At 37.2% G+C, this 20337-nt stretch overlaps 1 long non-coding RNA gene across 1 annotated transcript in view; it reads right to left on the bottom strand.

Annotated features, from left to right (window-relative positions):
- Positions 1 to 20324, bottom strand: part of LOC111745080 — a 30228-nt gene extending 9904 nt beyond the window's left edge. The window contains exon 1 of the long non-coding RNA XR_002782482.1: positions 18453 to 20324. This is a non-coding gene — a long non-coding RNA (uncharacterized LOC111745080). The remainder of the gene's footprint in view (positions 1 to 18452) is intronic.
- Between the last annotated feature and the right edge of the window lie 13 nt (positions 20325 to 20337).

The following is a 20337-nucleotide window of genomic DNA, read 5'->3' as shown; positions in this document are numbered from 1 at the left end:
TTGAGAGTCTAGGAGGAGGACAGGAATTGTTGTGGATTAATGTCTCCCTTAGACAGATTTTGGATAATTATTTTTCAGTTTGTTAGCCAGTATTGGACAATTGTTATTTCAGTGACCCTTTGTTTTCAGTATCTCCTGGATTCTTGATCAATAGGCTTCCAATTCTTAACCGAAGATCTTTTGGTCTAGTTTTATCTCAGGGGGTCAGTTTTACAGAGTCATAGGCTCTTTACTTTCTTAGCCTCTCTCAAAACATCTAGCCACATATTAGATATTTTCTAAAATGGTTTCACATTTCAATTTATTAAATTCCCTAGTTTAGATTTGAGCCCACTAACAAAAAGAAGAGATAAGGTTTCCTTTACTTCACCTGTTGGGTTTATCCCAAAATACTATTTGAAAAAGCAAAATTTCTTTTTTAAAACTTTACTATTTGATAATACTTTGCATCTATCTTCTCAAGATAGATCTGGTGATCAATCTCATTTCATTGAGCAAGATGGCTTTATGTTGGCACTGTGCTGTATCATGTTTTCTACCTTGGGCTTCTTTGGGCAATAAAGACTCTAAGCTTTTTGCTAATGTAAGCCCTTCTATAAATGGTCAGAAACAAAGTACAACATACACAAGACTAAAACTGACTATGGAATATTTTCTGCTTACCAACTCCAGTTCTAATAACAGATCCAAGACTGAGTCTCATTGGATTGACTGATCACATGTCTACCCTTGACCAATCAATCAATCACTGTGACTTGAAAGATGAATTATACACTAATTGGTTAGGTCTGGACATGAGATGTACCCATCGTTGAAACAGGGTGGTTCCCCAAAGGAAATCAAGGAGGTAGTTTCAGATCAAAACCACTGATGTCTATCACAACAGTAAAAACATTGTAAGTAGAGGAAATACACCAAGGTGGTCACTAACCAAACTTCATTAACACTACAACCAGAGAGCTCTGAGCAGATGCTAGGTTTTTCTTATATTGGCACTTCTTTTCCTCCAGATTTATATAAGACAGCCACAAGCTCTTCCTGAAGCTTTAAAAACCAATTCTTTAATAACCTACATATAGGGACTTCTCGGTAGCTAAAGGCAGTGGCAACTGCATAGCTATTTATCTCCCAATATTTCCTTCACAAGCAACATGAAATAAGGAAGGAAAAGTAAATTCTATACAAAACCATGTTCTATGCATAACTTGAAGGCAGACAACATCAAATCTTCAGAATAGCTAAATATAGAAAAGTCACCTAAACCTAACGCATGCTTTCTCATACTTTGGCTCTGCCTCACCTCACAAGACTTTATAGTAGGCAAAGGCAGACTCCCACCCATAACCCCATCCCCCTCAAAAAAAAACAGGAAAGACAAAAAGGAAGCTAGTGAAGGGGGGGCTAAAAGAAATGAAGAATAAGTTACAAGGTGCCCAAAAGAGAATAGATTCAGATGAAAATAAGAGTCATTGAAGAAAGGCAGGAAAACCACCAAGGAAATGAAATTGACAAAAGGGTAAGAGAAAAAATAATGGAAGATAGGCAAAGGAATAATATTCATGTTGTTGATGCCCCTGAGGAAGAAAAAAAAAAAAGTAGAACAGAGGTAATATTTAAAACTATATTCCAAGAACACTTTCCAAAAATAGAAAGAATATATATTTGAAATACATATTGAAAGGACTTACCACGTACCTGAGAAAAACCAGATGATCAATTCTGAGACATAGTCTAATAAAACTATTAGATTTTAAAGGCAAAGTATTCTCAAGGTCTACAGGCAAAAAGATCAAAAAACTTACTAAGGCAAAAGAGACTGGCATCCGACATTTAAAAACCAACACACTATACTAGGGGATGGCAGGATAAGACTGATGTTATTTAAGGGCACATTCTTGCAATTAGTAAATAAACCATAGAGATGTAATGCACAATATAATGAATATAGACAACAAAATTATACTATAATCATCAAACTTGCTAAGAGACCAAAACTGAATTATCCGACCACTAAAAAGGGATCATTGTGCAAGGTAATAAGGTAATAAATATTGCTACAATGGCAATCATTACAATATATGAATGTTTTAAATTGAAACGTATACCTTAAATTTACACAGTTATACATCAAGTATATTCAATTTTTAAAAACCCAACACAGTAAGCAAGATGACAATAGAGCAAAGCAGTATGGTAGCTGGAATCCTAAGGTAGGCAGGCCCCAAGATTTTCCACCCTCTGGTGTACATGCCTGCATCATCCCTGGAACTGTGAAAATGAATTTTACTCCCATGATTAGATTATATATCATAGCTGACTTTAAGAAAGGGAGATTATACTGGTGAGCCTGACCTAGTCACGTAAGTCCTTTAAAAGCCATTTCCTTCGGTTAGTTGCAGAAGGGGAAGTCAAAGATTTGAAGCACAGATTTAATGTGCCCTTGCTGGCCTGAAGATGGAGAAAGCCAAATGGTAAGGAATACAAGTGGCCTTCAGGAGCTGAGAGCAGCCCCTGCTGAAAGCCAGCCATAAATGAAGAGCTCAGTACTAAAACTTCAAGGAACTGAAGTCTGGCAACAACCAGAATGAGCTTGGAAGCAGATTCTTTCCCAGACCTCCAGAAAAGATAACAGCTCAGTTGACACCTCGATTTCATCCTGTAAAATCCTGAGACTAAGCCCCATTGTATGTGGGTTCCTGATGCACAGAAACTGTGAGATAAGTTTATTATTTTAAGCCACCAAGGTTCTGGTAGCAGCAATTAAAGTTAATATAAGTAGAATTTTTTTTAAAAAACAATATGTGTGAACTAAGGGTTTTATATCCAGCTAAACTGTCCCCCAAATATCAAAACTATAGAAAATTGGTTATAAATACATAGGAAGTTAGAGAATTCTGTACCGTGTACCTCCTTTTTGAGAAATCTACAGGAACAGAGGTCAGCAAATTTTTACTGTAAAGAGTCGGTTAATATTACAGGCTTTGAGGGTTGTATATGGTTTCTGTCACATACTGTGTTGCTCCAGGGCCCATCACAGAAGCAGCCATTTGAAAAGTGGCCAGACTTTATGGGAAAGATTCATTTGCTAATCTTAATGCACTGGCTCGATGGGCAGGGGCCCGGTGGAATACTCTCCAGGGACAGAGGCACTGTCAAGTGCCATTATTGAGTTTTCACTCTGCCTTGCTAAAGCCAGCAGTACCTTTTTTTAACTCTAGACATTTTTTTCCCCTCTTGATAAGTGCCATCTTTACCCTTCAACCATCAGGTGCCGCATTTGAACATTCCCTCTACCTTAAAGCCAGCAAGTACCATTTTTTTTCTCCAGAACTTTTTTTTCCCCCTTGGTAGATGTCATCTTCACTTTCCCTGTCACAATACCCAGCACCAATAACACATGTAAGGGAAGTTTCACACATATCTGATACCCAGGTTTTATGTCTGGTGCCCTGATTTTTGCAGTTGCTGCCTCTAGACAACCTGGCTCTGGTGGCTAGTGGGGAGGGGGAAGCTTTGAATTCCTGGGTCCCATAGCACTGTAACAGTCAGAGAGACAGTTCTCGGAAGACTACTACCCCCAGAGCACTGCACAGACAACAAATTGAAACACAACCTCCAGTCCTTCTGTGAAAGAAGCCTATTTTCTTGTCCTGGAGCCTAAGCCTGAGAGTCAGGCTTCAGGTCTGGCATACATCTAGAGACCTGTGGCGGTGCTCTCAGGGAATGGAGCAGAGGGATGCCATCTTTGCGCTCTACCTCTGCTTCATTTATTTCACCAGTATCTTCCAGAAAAGAACTTGTACACTTTTCTGGATCCCTGGTTTTTACGACTATCACCCAGAGACACTTCACTTCCAGATCACCTCATCTGGTAGCCAGTAGGGCTTATGCTTGCAGTTTCATAAGACTGTATATATTTACATACAGTCTGCTGTCTGAGAGTCTGGCTTCCAGTCAGCCTGAATCTAGGTACTGAGATTTTCCCTTCCCTTTGGGACACTGACAGGTCTTAGCACACCCTCAGCAACTGGGAGCTATTAAAAATAAAATAGGCTACTTGTACAATCACAAAGGTTTGAGAGAAAACCAAGAGTTAGGACAAGGTTGAACAATAAGGTTCATCTCCTACAAGAGGTTACACCTTCAAGACTGAGATAGGGCTGTTTCATCTGATACATGGAAAAAAGTGCAAAATGAGGAAATATAGGAATATGTTCCAAATGAAAAAAAAAAAAAAGATGAAACCTCAGGGGAAAAAAAACTTAATGAGATGGAGATAAGTAATTCTCCTGCTTAAGAGCTCAAAGTAATGGTCATAAATATGCTCACTGAACTTGGGAGAAGAATGGTTGAACACAGAACTTCAACAAGAAGACAGAAAATATAAGAGTACCAAATAGAAGTTACAGAGTTGAAGAATACCCCAGAGGGGTTTAACAGACTAGATGAAGCAGAAAAAAGATCAGATAAGGTAATGGAACTACCTATTCAGAGCAGCAAAAAAAAAAAAAAAAAAAAGATTAAAAAAAGTAAAGGTAGCTTAACAGACTTCTGGGACAACATCAAGCAGACTAACATTTGCATTTCAGGGGTCCTAGAAAAAGACAAAGAGAAAGGAGCAGATGAAATGATGTCTGGAAACTTCCCTAACCTGGGAAAGTAAACAGACATCCAAGATCCAAGAAGCCCAAAGAGTTTCAAATAAGCTGAAAGCAAAGAGACTCACGCAAAGACACATTATAATTGAAATGTCAAATTAAAGACAAGGAGAGATTCTTAAAAGCAGCAAGAGAAAAACAACTTGTTACTTACCGGGAACCTCCATAACACTATCATATTTTTCAGTAGAAACTTTGCAGGCCAGAAGGGAGTGGCACAATATACTTAAAATGCCAAAATAAAATAAACTTCCAACCAAGAATATGGTTCCTGGCAAAGTTATCATTCAGAATTGGAGCGTTTTCTAAACAAGCAAAAGCTAAAGGAGTTCATCACCACTAAGCCTTACAAGAAATGTTAAAAGGAATTTCTTTAAGCTAAAAAGAAAGGTTGCTAATTAGTGACAAGAAAACATATGAAAGTATAAATCTCACTGGTAAAGGTAAATATACAGTAGATGTAGTGAATTAATCATCTACAAAGCTAATGTGAAGGTTAAAAGGCAAAAGGAGTAAAAATAACTACAATAATTAAGTGATACACAAGATTAAATGTAAAATGTGACATCAAAATATTGAGTAGGGTTAAAATGTAGAGCTTTAAAATGTATTCAAACTTAAATTGTTATCAACTGAAAATAGACTGTTATACAGGTTGTTATATGTAAGTCTCATGGTAACCACAAAGCAAAAACTTACAGTAGACACACAAAATATAATAAGAAATCAACCTAATCATACCACTAAAGAAAGTCATCAAACCACAAAGGAAGAAAGCAAAGGAAGGAAGAAAGAGGAACTACAAAATATCCAGAAAACAACAAAATGGCAGTAAGTACACAGCTATCAATAATTACTTTAGATGTAAATGGACTAACTTGTCCAAAAGACAGAGTGGCTGAATGGACAACAGAACAAAACCCATCTATATGCTGCCTACAGGAGACTCACTTCAGATGTGAGGACACAGACTGAAAGTGAAGGGATGGAAAAAGATGTTCCATGCAAATGGAAACCATAGGAAAGGTGGGGTAGTTACACTTACACAGACAAAATAATCTTAAAGACTATAATAAGAGACAAAGAAAGTCATTATATAATGAAAAGGGGTTTAATCCTTTTTGGATATAACATTTTTAAGTATTTATGCACCCAACACAGGAGAGCACCTAAATATATAAAGAAAATATTAATAGACATGAAAGAATAGAGAGCAATACAATAGTAGTAGTAATAACCTAATTACATGAGTAGATAGATCACCCAATAAGGAAACATTGTCCTTAAGCAACATATTAGGCTGCATGGATTACCAGGTTTATACAGAACATTCCAAGAACAGAATATATATTCTTCTGTAGTATACATGGAACATTCTCTAGGATAGATTATATGTTAGGCCACGAAACAACTCTTAATAAAAGAACATTAAATCATATCAAGCATCTTTTCCAACCATAATGGTATGAAACTAGAAATTAATTACAAAAAGAAACTGGAAAATTCACAAATATGTGGAGATGAAACAAAATGCTACTGAAAAATCAAGGGTCAATGGAGAAATTTAAAAATTACTTGAGACAATGAAAATGGAAATACAAGATACCAAAATTTATGGGATGCAGCAAAAGCCTTTCAAAGAGAGGAATTCGTAGTGATAAATGTGTATCTCAGGAAACAGCTATTTCAAACAACCTCACTTTATAACTCAAAGAACTAGGAAAAAAAAAAAAAAACAAAGTCCAGAGTTAGTAGAAGGAAAGAAAAAGACCAGAGTGGGAATAAATAGAGCCTAAAAAGACAACCGAAAAGATCAATGAAACCAAGAGCTGGTTATTTGAAAAGATAACATTGACAAACCTTTAGGTAGTCTCACCGAAATAGAGAGGTCTCAAATAAAATCGAACAAAAAGAGGTATTACAACTAATGTCGCTAAAATATAAAAGATCATAAGAGACTACTATAAACAAGTATACCTTAACAAATTGGCAATGTAGAAGAAATGGACAAATTCCTAGAAACAAAACCTACCAAGATTGAATCACGAAGAAATAGAAAATCTGAAGACTAACTTACTAGGTTAGATGATTGAATCAGTAATCAAAAGACACCCAACAAACAAAAGTTCAGGCCCTGATAGCCTAACTGGTGAATTCTATCAAACATTCAAAGGAGAATTGATACCAATCCTTCTCAAACTCTTCCAAAAAATAGAGGAGGGAAGGCTCCCAAACTCATTTTATTAGGCCAGCATTACCCCAATACCAAAACCACAAGAAAAGAAAGTAACAGGACATAGATGCAAAAATCCTCAAAATATTAGCAAACCGAATTTAACAATACATTGAAAGGATTCTACACCCATGAATACATGGGATTATTTCAGAGATGCAAGGATGGTTCAACATCCACAAATCAATCTTATGATATACTACTCTAACAAAATAAAAGATAAAAACTATATTATCTCAGTAGATGCGGAAAAAGCATTTGACAAAATTCAACATCATTTATGGTTTTTTTAAAAACCTCAATAAACTAGGTATAGATGAAACAAAATGAAGGCCATGTATGACAAGCCCACAGCTAACGTACTCAGTGATAAAAAGCCCAAATCTTTTCCTCTGAGATCAAGAACAAGACAGGGATGTCTACTCTTGCCACATCTACTCAACACAGTATTGGAGCAGAGCACAGTAACAGAGATAAAAGGCATCCAAATAGGAAAGGAAAAAATAAAACTCATATTTTGTAGATGATGTGAGATTATATATAGAAAATTCTAAAGACTTCACCCAAAACTGCTAGAATAAATGAATCCAGTAAAGTTGCAGAATACAAAAATCAACATATAGAAATCTACTGCATTTCTTGACACGAATAACTATTAGAAAGAAATTAAGAAAACTCCCATTTACAATCATATCAAATAGAATGAAATACCTAGTAATAAATTTAACCAAGGAGGTGAAAGACCTATACACTGAAAACTATAACATTGAGAAGAGAAATTGAAGACTCAAATAAAAAAGGAAAGATATTCCATGCTCATGGATTTAAAGAATTGCTGAAATGTCCATACTGTCCAAAGCAATCTACAGATTCAAGGTAATCCCTTTCAAAATTCCAATGACATTTTTTACATAAACAACCCTACAATTTGTATGGAACCACAAAAAAAAAAAAAAAAAAAAAAAAACCATGGCTTGCCAAATCAATTTTGTGAAAAAAGAACAAAACTAGAGGCATCATACTCCCTGATTTCAAACTATTGTAAAGTTGTAGTAATCACAGTATACTTCTGGCATCAAAACAGACATATAGATCAGTGGAACAGAAGAGAAAGCCAAGAAATAAATCCACACCTATATGAGTCAGTTAATCTATGACAAAGGAGGCAAGCATATACAATGTGGTAAAGACAGTTTCTTCAATAAACGATGTTGGGAAAACTGGACAGATTTGTGCAGAAGAATGAAAGTGGATCACTTTTTTACACTGTATACAAGAATAAACTCAATGAATTAAAGACTTAAGTGTAAGACCTGAAACCATAAAAGTCCTTGAAGAAAAAACATAGGCAGTAAACTCTATGACATCACTCTTAGTAATTTTTTGGGTATGTCTCCTTAGGCAAGGAAAACAAAAGGAAAAATAAACAAATGGAACTACATCAACTAAAAAGGTTTTGCACAGCAAAGGAAACCAACATTTTGTTCATCAAAACAAAATGACAAACTACTGAATGAGACAAGATATTTGTCAATGATCTATCCGATTAAGGGTTATATCTAAAATATATAAGGAATTCATAGAACTTAACACCACAAAAAGAAAACAATCTGATTAAAAAATGGGCAGAGGACCTGAATAGACATTACTCCAAAGAAGGACATACAGAAGACCAATAGACATGAAATGATGCTCAACATCACTAATCATCAGGGATATGTAAATTAAAACTACAATGAGATATGACTTCACATCTGTCAGAATGACTGTCATCGATCAACAAACAAGTGTTGGCAAGTATGTGCACTGTTGGTGGGATTGCAAATTGGTACAGCCACTATGGAAACAACAGTATAGAGTGTCTTCAAAAAATTAAAAATAGAACTACCATATGACCCAGCAATTCCACTTCTGGGCATTTATCTGAAGAAATCCAAAACACTAATATGAAAAGATCTGTGCACCCCTCTGTTTACTGTAGCATTATTTACCATAGCCAAGATATGGAAGCAACCTAAGTGTCCATCAATAGATGAATGGAGAAGTAGTACATATATGCAATGGACTTAGCCATAAAAAAGGAAATCTTGCCATTTGCAACAACATGAATGGACCTAGAGGGTATTATGCTAAGTGAAATAAGTCAGAGAAAGACAAATACCATGTGATTTCACTTACATGTGGAATCTAAAAAACGAATAAACAAAACAAAAACTCATAGGTACAGAGAACAAATTGATGGTTATCAGATGGGAATGGAGTTGGGGGATGTATGAAAAAGGTGAAGGGATTAGATGTTCAAACTGCCAGTAATAAAAAACAGTCATTGGGATGTAAAGTACAGCATAGTCAATAATATTTTAATAACTATGTATGGTGTCAGATGAGTACTAGAATTATTGGGATGATCATTTTGTAAGTTATATAAATGTATAATCACTGTATTGTACACCTGAAACTAATAATAATGTATGTCAGCTGTAATTGAAAAAAGTAAAATTAAAGGTTAAGCAGCCTTCCAAAAAAAAAAAAAAAAAGCCTGAAATTCTGGAATATATAAATAGTAACTGTTAAGTCTGTGCTTAGATCTTTATTTCTGAAAATAAAGTATGCATCAGAGCACAAAAAAAAAAAGATAGCCATTCTAACACATTTGAAGTCATATTATGAAAAAGACAACACATAAGTGTTGGCGAGGATGTGGAGAAAAGGGAAACCTCTGCACTGTTGGTGGAATTTTAAATTAGTGCAGCCACTATGGAAAACAGTACAAAAGTTCTTCAAACAATTAAAAATAAAACTATACGACCCAGCAATTCTACTTATGAATCTCTGAAGAAAAACACTAATTCAAAAAGATATATGCACCCCTACCTTCATTGAAGCATCATTTACAGTAGCCAAAATGCAGAAGCAACCTATATGTTTATTGATGGATGGATAAAGATGTGGTATGTATATATAACAGAATATTGCTCAACCATAAAAAAGAGTGAAATCTTGCCATTTACAACAACATGGATTGACCTTGTGGGCATTATACTAAGTGCAGTAAGTCAGAGAGAGAGAAATACTGTATGATCTCAGCTGTATGTGAACTCTAAAAACCAAACCAAAATATCAACTAAAACCAAGTTTACAATAAATACAGAAAACAGACTGATTGCCAGAGGCAGGGGTGAAGGGTGTGCGAAATGACTGAAAGGGGTCAAAAGGTACAAACTTCCAGTTATAAGTCATGGGGATGTAATGTACAGCATGGTGACTATAGTTAATAATACAGTGTTGCATATAAGAGAGTAGACCTTAAAAGTTCTCCTCACAAGAAAAAAGTGTTTGGAACTATGTATGGTAATGAATATTAATTAGACTTATGTGGTGATTTCTAATACATACAAATATTGAATCAATATGTTTTGTACCTGAAACTAATATGTCAATTACACATCAAAAAAAATCTAAAGGGAAAAATCATTAAAAATCTAGGGAGAAAAATCATATTTACATAGATGCTGAAAAAGTCTTTGATAAAATTCAACACCCACTGAAGATATAAATATGCAAGAAAATAGGAATTGAGAGGGTTTTAAAACAACATGATCAAATATACATATAAATAAAAATGTGTATCTCATTTTACATACAATCTTATTCCTGACATTAAGGTGAGGATGCCCACTATCTCCATTACTATTCAACATTATATAAATGGAAGTATTAAACAATGCAGTTAGAAAAATCAAGGCATAAGAATGGATAAATCAAAAGTGAAATTATCTATTTGCAGATGACATGGCAGTATACCCGGAAAGCTTCAGGGAATAATAAAACTAACTCAGTGAAAGAATTAAGTAGCAAGATATAAATCAAACATACAAAAATCAATAGCCTCTATAGAGGTTCCATTAGGAAAGTAGAATCACTGAGTTTTCTTAAATAAGAACTGCACAATGGAGGAAGTGGAGGGATTAGAGGTCCAGAGGGGATCAGAGGATCAGAGCAGCCATTAACCAGCCTTCCTGAAGCCCTGATGTGGTTTGCAGGGGAATCTGGGAAGTCATGCTTGTCCAGGGTCAGCACAGCGGGGAACTGGTGAACGAACGCCTATGGAAAGTTGTGGCATGTATGGGTAGGTTTGGTTTACTTTGGGATAGCAGAGCTGGCAGTAAGGAAGATGAGCTGGAAACAGAGTAGGGAAGAGCAAGGATAAATAGAACCCACCAACATCTGTTTGTTAATTCTCTGTTAGATGTGGGGAACATCTAACCATCATGATAGTCACAGAATAATGGCTGCTACTTCACTTTCCTGTTCTAAATTTCTTGCAGATTCCCCTGGCCAACTCTAACATGGGACCACAGAAGGAAAGGGATTCCAGGAAATAGTTCCAGCTTAACCAAACTGACACAGGTCAAACCACACAGGGGTAAACTACTGGGATTGAGTGTGGATGGCCTGTAGGGGAGCTGGTCACGTTCTCCTTTTTGATGTGGGCGATTTCATGGTTATGTTCACTTTGAAATAATTCACTGGCCCCTACATTTAGAAGAATTTGAGACCTTCCCCCTAAATATTTATACATCTGCTAAGTACAGTTCCACTACAGTTATTTAAAAAAAGAAAATAAATGTTATAAAGTTACGGCCATTAAAATAATTTGGTACTGGCTCAAAAATACAGATTTAATGGAACAAAGTCCAGAAATAGTCACTATTAGAATTTGATATGTGAGAAAAATTATGTGAATAAAGAATTAACAAAACCCTCTCTCTTTTTACATGAGGAAAAGACCTTGGCTTTACCTTCTCACAGCATTAATTGCCTGGAAACCTGACCGGGTGGATGTCAGTTGTGTGACCAGGCAATCCTGCCTATAGTAAAAATGACCCCTAATGAATGCATTGCACATAGGCTGGGAGGACTATAAATGGACACTAACACTGGTGGGACCCTGAAAGTAATCCGTTCGTGGGCTTTTACAGGCAGGACTGGTTCCTATCAGGTCTTGGTTCCTGTGTGGTCTTCTTTCCTTATACCTGCGCTGGCACTTAGAGGCCAAAAGACAACCTCCTGGACTGTTGCTGTAAGATCCTGATGCTGTTCTGCTGACACTGTAATTCCTGTCCTGTATCCTGCAGAACTAAGTGAGGCTGATGCTAGGTGTGGCCTATTAGTCTTGTGAGTGAGTGTTTAAGTGTCTCACTGAAACTGAGATCACTGTACTGGTCCAGCAGAGTGGACATTGCAGATGGCATGTCAAAGCAATGATAAAAAATTTTTCGGTAAAGTCCATTGAGACAATAAGCTAGTTAGTTGGCCTTAGTAAAACAAAGGTGAGTTGCCACCTCATCCTACCACACAAAACAAGCCTTTATATTCAGATAGATTATATATTTAATGGGGGAAAACACCACTTCCTGGTATATACCAGAAAGACTTGAAAAGAGGGACTTGAACAGATATTTGTACACCAGTGTTCATAGCATTATTCACAATAGCCCAAAGGTGGAAACAACCAAATGTCTTGTCAATGGATGAACAAAATTTGGTGTGTTATAGAATGGAATGTTATTCAGCCTTAAAAAGGAAATTCTGACACATGCTGCAACATGGATGAACCTTGAAGACATTATACTAAGTGAAACAAGTCAGTCACAAAAGGAAAATACCCTATGGTCTCACTTAAATGATGTAGATAGTCAAATTCATAGACAATAAGTAGAATGGTGGTTGCCAGGGCCTATGAGCAGAGAGAATAGAGTTACTGTTTAAGGGTACAGAGTTGGGGGTGGCTCCATAGTGTAGTGGTTAGCACGTCTGCTTTACATGTAGAAGGTCCTGGGTTCGCACCCCAGGTGGAGCCAAGGACCATACCCTGGGTGTACCAGGCCCCAGGGGTGTGCCGCAAGCGTGTGGGAGGAGACACCCCATCTTCAGAGATCCAGTTCTTAAGGGGAAATGGCAACATCCATAGGTCAAGGGTGGAAGTGGGGGAGGGGAGGAGCTAAAGAGGGGGTGAAAGTGGAGGGGCAGTTAAAGAGGGGAAAAAATGGTACAGAGTTTCAGCTAGGGAAGATGAAAAAGTTCTGGAGGTGACGGTGGTGATAGTTGTGTAACAATGTGAATATACTTAATGCCGCAGAACTGCACTTAAAAATGGCTAAAATGGTAACTTTCGTGTTATGTGTATTAAGTCACAATTTTTAAAAGGGAACAAAACCATAAAAGTACTAGATTATGAGTGTAAAGTTTTGTCATCTTGTGGATAAAGAGGTATTACTACAAATGACACCAAATGCAGCTAATCTAAAGGGGAAAAAAAAAGACTAGGAAAAAAGCCTGATGTTTTACAAACAAAATTAACAAGCACACAACTCCTGAGTTTTCTTCTCTTCTACCTTCCTGTATCCTACACCTGTGCCCCACCTGGTATGAGACAAACACAGGGTCCCTCTCTGGGCTGGTAGCACAGTACCCACATGGAGCCTGGCACACATCTGTGAGAGACCACTTCAGACCATAGTCTAAACTCACAAATGATACATAAGGCCTTGCTGTTCAGATGAGCAACCATTAGCATATACCACCGGTTTCTTTCCCTAAAATCCTCCTGAAATAAAAGTATGCAAAAAGCAAGACTTTGGGAATTGCAAAGCCTCCAGTAGCATTTGGACTGCTCTCATCCAAAGGGCAAGTACTCTGTCCTCTTTCCAGTCCCAGGAGAGGTCCTCAAGATGCCCAGTTACTCCTAAGTCAAACTGGTAAAAGGTTGATTTCAGGACCATCTGGCAAATGACCTGTAATACCCATTGAACTCAAAACATGTCCTTCATTCTTAGAAGTTGATGGACCAAGGAAAAAATCTATTTGAAGTCAATAGTTATTAAAAGTTATGTGTTTCACATACTTCTCTGAAGTGCAACAGCAATGACAATTAATAAGTGACAGATTTCTTCCCTCTTTATTTCCTCTAGAAGAGTCACCACTTCAGAGACTTGTCTCTCATGCTCTTTCAAAGCCTTTCAGTATCATTGAACTATTGTCTACAGTAGCACCACCAACTAGTTCATTTCCTAAGCACCCAGAGGCTGAAGACAGCTGAGTCTTCAGTGATGCCTCATACTGGCAAATGTAAACTGCCTTCTCCACCATGAGCATCTGGTAACACCTATTTCTAACACACTGTTCCCATTAGGCAATCCAGAGCATCGTGAACTTGGCACAGTGAACTGATTAATCTAAGTCTGTTTAGTCAGTAATAATTCATACATAGCTTTCACCTATTGGGGATTATTGGAAATGCATGAGGACTTTAAAATTCAGATATAATGCCATTAAGAATTCTTTAATATGTTCCCTCAAATCTGTATAGTCCAGTATGGCAATCAACATGGCTATTTCAGTTTTAATTTTAATTATAATTTAAAATTCAGTTCCTTAGTTTCACTAGCCACATTTCAAGATCTCAATAGCCATATGTAACTAGCACCCACCGAATTGGACATCACAGACATAGAACACTTACATCATCACAGAAAGTTCTATTGGACAGCACTGCTTTAAGTCATGGATCTCTGACCATACTCTTTCCAACGTTCACCAAATGTCTACACCCAGATGTAGACAACATGCTTGTTCCTAGCCCTCAACTTCTATATTAACCTATTTCTACATTGGGTGCTGGGGAGTACAAAGCACTACTCTGTTTTTAATGCCCTGACCTCACCCCTCCCAGGAGCCCTGGGGAATGCTGGATAGCTGTATTATTCCAACAGTACATAAGCATGTGTGTGATACCTTCTTCAGCCTATTGCTAACAGTGGTTCAAGGAGCTCGTCGTAACAAGCTCACCTGCTGTGATGAGCCCAGGATCTCTAGCACAACAGTGCATGTCTACTACTACTTTTACCCTGAAGACACTCTGTGGAAATTTATAGGCTCATCACAGGGTTTCCCAACTATAAGTAACTTTGTTTTCAACCCACAGAGACCTTATAAGTATTAATTCATAGAATAACAAAACAATGAGTTGGAACTGGCAATTCTAGGCATGGCTCTCCTTGTGACACAGCTTTTCACCGCCCATCCAATCTAGAAAAAGACCTAAAGTGGCTTTATGGCCTGGAGTCAAGTGGAGATAGAGGTAAATGTTCGATAGCGTCTACCTGGCTCATTCGAGACCCCCAATACATTTCCTGACAGCTCCTCAGTACTTGTGCACCTGTCCAGTACCAAGGGAGGGTGCCTTTGGGCAGGTACTCTGCCACCAATAAGGATTTCTGCCAAAGGAGACACCGTGATCTCAAATAGGAGGCTTTTTTCAGACAGGTGAGGCTTGTACATTTCTAATGTCTACTGCCTGATACTCTACATAGGTGTTAACATCTCTTCCCACACCTTTCAAGGCCACTTCTGGCCTTAACTGCTTTAAGGTGGCGTGCTAACTGAAAATAGCTACCCTATGTTATTTTCTCTGATTCTCTATAGTCTAGCCCCAGCTTTCCCTCCTTCCATCAGAATTAACAAGTAGAACCTCAGGTGTTTGGGGGATTTTTTGCTTTGAGTTCCCTGAAGTTGGCCCACAGATGCCAGGACTTACTTGACTCCTCTCCAGTTTCAGAACTTGTTAGCTTTCCACCCAGGCTATTTCAACGGTCCTAATGTTTGTTCCCTACTTGCTGTCTGTCCAGATAGAGATGGGGCTAGTCTGCCTTCTACAGGGACTCCTAAGAACATTGATTTTCCAGGGTCTTTACTTTCCTAAACACAATCCAACTTTCTTTTGAAGTTTCACATTGGCCATAAAAATGGGGGAGGGGGGGCGGGATGACTGCTAAATTTGATTATACAGAAAGTCAAAATTTGAGTTTTACAAAAAGGCACCGTAGAGTGAAAAAACAAGTGACGAAGACTTAATTCCAAATTAAATAAAGAGTGCCTACAATTCAATAAGAAAAATAGGACCCACTTTAAAAAAAATAAATGGGCAAAGGATATGACAAAAGCAATTCAGAGAAGAAAAAAATCCAAAAGTTTTATGAACGTAAGAGAAGATAAATTTCAACCTTACTAGTAGTATGCAAATTAACAACCATTTTTCAACTCTCAGCTGGGGAAAAAATATCATGTTTGAAGTGTGCTTGGGGAAGCAGGTATCCTCACACAATTGGTACAGCCATAGCGGGGGCAACTTGGCAGTGTGCATGAAAGTGCCTGTACCCTGCAATCCACTCATTCTGACGACACACAGAGGCATGCAGTTCCCCCTCCCTCCCATGAGGGTTAAATCAGTTCCTACAAGTCCTAGGCATCCTTGGAGGAAAACTTTAGGTCTTTCCACATGAATCATATGCAAGACAAACAGACCTATGTGTTATTAATGTTAACTAACAGAGCAGAACTTCAATGTGTCAACATGGTAACCATGTGTGTCTCCTTTCTCAAGCTTACAAGAGACCCTCTTACAAAAAAGTGGGGACGGGAAGAGGAAAGAGATTAAGGAGAGAGGGAAGAACACCCATTCTGTCATTTAGCACTACTGAAGTTATCAGGATATTTTTAGTATCTGATATTCCCCTGGATATACAGAGTCATGCGAATTGTTTTTCACTCACCCCGAAGCTAATTCCGTGTCTGGAGATTGACTCGAAAGTAGTGCTTTCCAGCCTTTTTCGCAGATAAAACAGCACTATTTGTAGAACACACTGGCATCTCTAGGATTTGTTGGCCTCTCCGGGGCCTAATGAGGTGGTCCTGACTGCCCCCCAGCTGGAAGCCTTTCAGCCCCCGTGCAATTCTGGGCATGTCATGCTCCCTCTAGTGGTCAGAGTCGCTACCTTTCTTCTTTAATCAGATAAAAAAGAGCACCTGTAATGCAGATGCAGTGTCATGTCTCACCCACAACACAAACTTACCAAGCATCTCTGTCTAAATAAGACGGAATACTATAAAGCAAATTATTAGAAAAACACTTCTTTCAACAGTCTATAGGTGTGCAGATATGCTTAAATAAGAAACATTTGTTCTGCTGCATTCAAACCCCTCTGAAACTAGAACCTGAAATTAGAATCTACAACCCTAACTAGCTTTAGAATGAGGAAACAACTGACATCTTCAGAACTGACTCTGTCAGGATTGATTTCAGCCGTCCTCTTTCATACAGCTGTAGTCAGAGGCATGTTTATTGAATTTCTCTTTCCTCTCTTCGCATGCTTCAACTCCATTTTCTGAATATAGACACCTGTCTTTACTAAAGTGCCAGGTGGTCCTGGTAATTCTCACTCTAAGCCTGCTTGAGTCCACAAATGGTAAATTTTGGGTATGATCTTCAGGGTGTGATTAGAAACTTGTCTTGTGTGACGTGGTTACCTTGATATCCGCTAGATACTTTTTGGTCAAGGTTGAAAAATGGACAAGAAACACACACTAGAGCTCCAGCTGTCCTTTCAGTGCTGATGGAGATTAGTGCAAGAGACAGAGCTTTTTATGATTGCTCAAACGTGAAGAATTTCCCGAGCTGAGTTTTTTTCCATCCAAATAAAAAATAGGTGACACCTGCCCTGTGATTGGAAGTTGCTAGTATTGTTCATGTAGCCCTGAAGAGCAGCACATGTGGCCCACATTTGTTATCCTTTTGTGAGCCTCCCCACCTTTTTTATAACAAAAATTATTTTAAAGGACAACACAAAAATTCTGTAAACTGAACCTGGCTCTAAACACATTAATACTACAAGTAGTCCCTCAAATACATACCTGAGTTTAGCTGCTCATGAAAGTTTACAAGCACCACTCCATTCTTAAGTATGCCCCTCCCCCATCCTGAGCCCCATTTCTTGTTCTGCTTATTAAAAAAAAATACCACCACCACAAACAAAAGTGATCAGTCCCTATCTTTCTCCTTCTTCCTTGGTCAGATAAGAGGAGCATCTGAAATGAAGATGTAGTATCATGTCTCACCCACACTAATCCAAATAAAAAATTAATCTGCAAAAAAATTAGACATTTTGGAAAATGTTAAAAGCTGGCATAAGTGTATCAGATGAAGTACAATCCTAAAACTATAGAAATGTACTGCCATCTACTGCATATAAAAAAGTCATTGCAGGAGTTTGTTCCTCCCACTGGAATTACTTATTATCAAGCAAATACCCTGAAGTATAATTGAATTTATACGGTATAGTAACTGCTTCAAAGAACTTGTAATTTAGAATGTTTTGTGACCTTTCATTTTTCTCTGGTTTTCTCATCTCTTCAATGTTCCGTTTTGTCTTTTTTAAAAAATATTGTCCACGACCCTTTCACTGAATATTAATTTTGGCAATTATGTTTTTAATTTCATAAAGCTCTTATTATTTGAATGTTGTTTTTTATAACATTTTCTCCATGTATATAATATTTTCTCATCTGGGGGTATTAATTGCATTTTATTTTTCTATATCCTTCATTGCTTCTGTTCCTTTTGAGTGCCCCTACTCCAACCCCAACCCATGTGCTTATATGGATCTCTGTCATTTCAGAGGCTTTCCTCAAGCCTGCTTTGCTCTTTCCTTAGTGTTACTCACCAATGCACCTTTTGTACCACTCAACACCTGCTTCTTGGGGAACCCAATCGGAATGCTAGCCAGTGTATGAAAGAGAGATCTATTGGAAGAAAACAGGTATCTTAGAGAATCAAATAAAATCACTTATGCCCTTCCTTCTTGTGAAAATAGCTAAAAAGCATCGATCTAAATGAAAAGGAAGATGGAATGATAGGGGATCAGTTAGGACTTTTCTTAGTGCAAATAACAGAAAAACTTAAGCTAATGTAAACTTTAAAGTGGAATTTATTATAGAATTGGGGCTATCTTATAGGAAGAACCTAACGATAAGAACACAGTCTTAGAGAGGGAATGGAAAACTGGAAACTTTCTGGGAACCCTTAGGAGTGCTCTCTCCATTTCTCATCTCTGCTTCTCTTAATATATAGGCTTTATTTTTATTTCTCAACAGAAGGGGTTAACTGATTAGTTAGCCCACAGGGAAAGTAGAAAATAGCCTCATAGCTCTCAAGTTACAGCCCCACAAAAAGGCTCTATCTCAATTCTAAAATTCCCAGGGAAAGAGGGAGGAAACCCTCTACTGGCCTAGCTTGCTTCGGGAGCAGACTCTTTGCTGAACCAACTGTGACTAGTAGAAAAGAATCTCACTGTATAAAGTGGCTATCAGGATCCCATCCATGGCTGGAGTGAGGATGATACAGCTTTTTAAAAGACATCCTAAAATGTTTTTTACAGAGGTCTTTTTCTAAAATAAACATGCACAATTTTTATGTTGTTACTCTGAACTGGACAAGTTTGTCCCTCTGTAGGAACATCCCTGAGTCTTAAGGAGTAGCTTGCCAGTGATCTTGAACATGCTGTTTAATCTGATATATAAGATGGAGATGATAATAACACCAATAATAATACCTACCTTGCAAGCGATGTTCTGAATCAGAGATAATGTATCTAAGAATCTGGCACTGTACTTAGCACACACTAGCACTGTAAACACTCAGCAAATGTTAGCTATGCTTTTAATGTTAAACAAAGTCATGCAATAACAACTTTTTTCTTAGAAAACTGCTAGAGATTTATTGTTTCCTCCACGGCTGTTTAGCAGATACTGCAGTCACAGCCCAATGAGTTTAATTAAAGAGAGAAACTCTGAACGCAGACTACTCAATTCCACTGGATTCTAAAACATAAATCTTATTACTGCATCACAGTTAGCTTTATCATTAAATGCAAATGTCACAAAATACATATAAGTGATGTGAAACAATTCACTTTAATTATAAAAATAAATATATTTAAATTACATCTGTACATATATATAAACATACAGAGGAAACAATACATTTGCTTATTACATACAAAGATATGTATACAGTGTAAATGGTAGTAATAATTCCTAAAAAGCCTTCATTGTATTTTTTTGATCCTATGTCTTATACTTCCCTACTATAACTGGACTGGGTCTTATGTCTAATATGTATATAATCCATATGCATATTATAACATTTATTTTCCCCTAAAAAGAAACTCTAAAATGCTGTTATTAAACCAATAGTATACCTAACAAGTATTGTTATCCTAAATTCAAGAACATAACAATACTTGAGATAAAAGGCTTTTATCTATTTTTTAATAAGCAGTACTTTATTCTGTATGTATAATTCCCCATTCTTCTTATATTTCTAGTGATCATGAAATGAAAACCAGGTCATGTTATTGAACATAGTCCTTCCTTTTCTATTTTTTTGTCAAAAAAAGCCATTGGCAAACACTGATCATGCATTTTTTAATTTGCCTTATAGCAGGATATTTTAAGTTAAATCCAGTCTCCCAGGTGTTGGTCTATGTAGCTAAGATACATACAGATGAAAAATTTAAAAATTAACTCAATTATATGTCTTCCTACCAC

This window comes from Pteropus vampyrus, unplaced genomic scaffold, assembly GCF_000151845.1.
Source record: "Pteropus vampyrus isolate Shadow unplaced genomic scaffold, Pvam_2.0 Scaffold146, whole genome shotgun sequence".
NCBI lineage: Eukaryota > Metazoa > Chordata > Mammalia > Chiroptera > Pteropodidae > Pteropus > Pteropus vampyrus.
The sequence above is the reverse complement of the archived record's forward strand: the minus strand, read 5'-3'. Positions and strand labels throughout refer to the sequence as shown.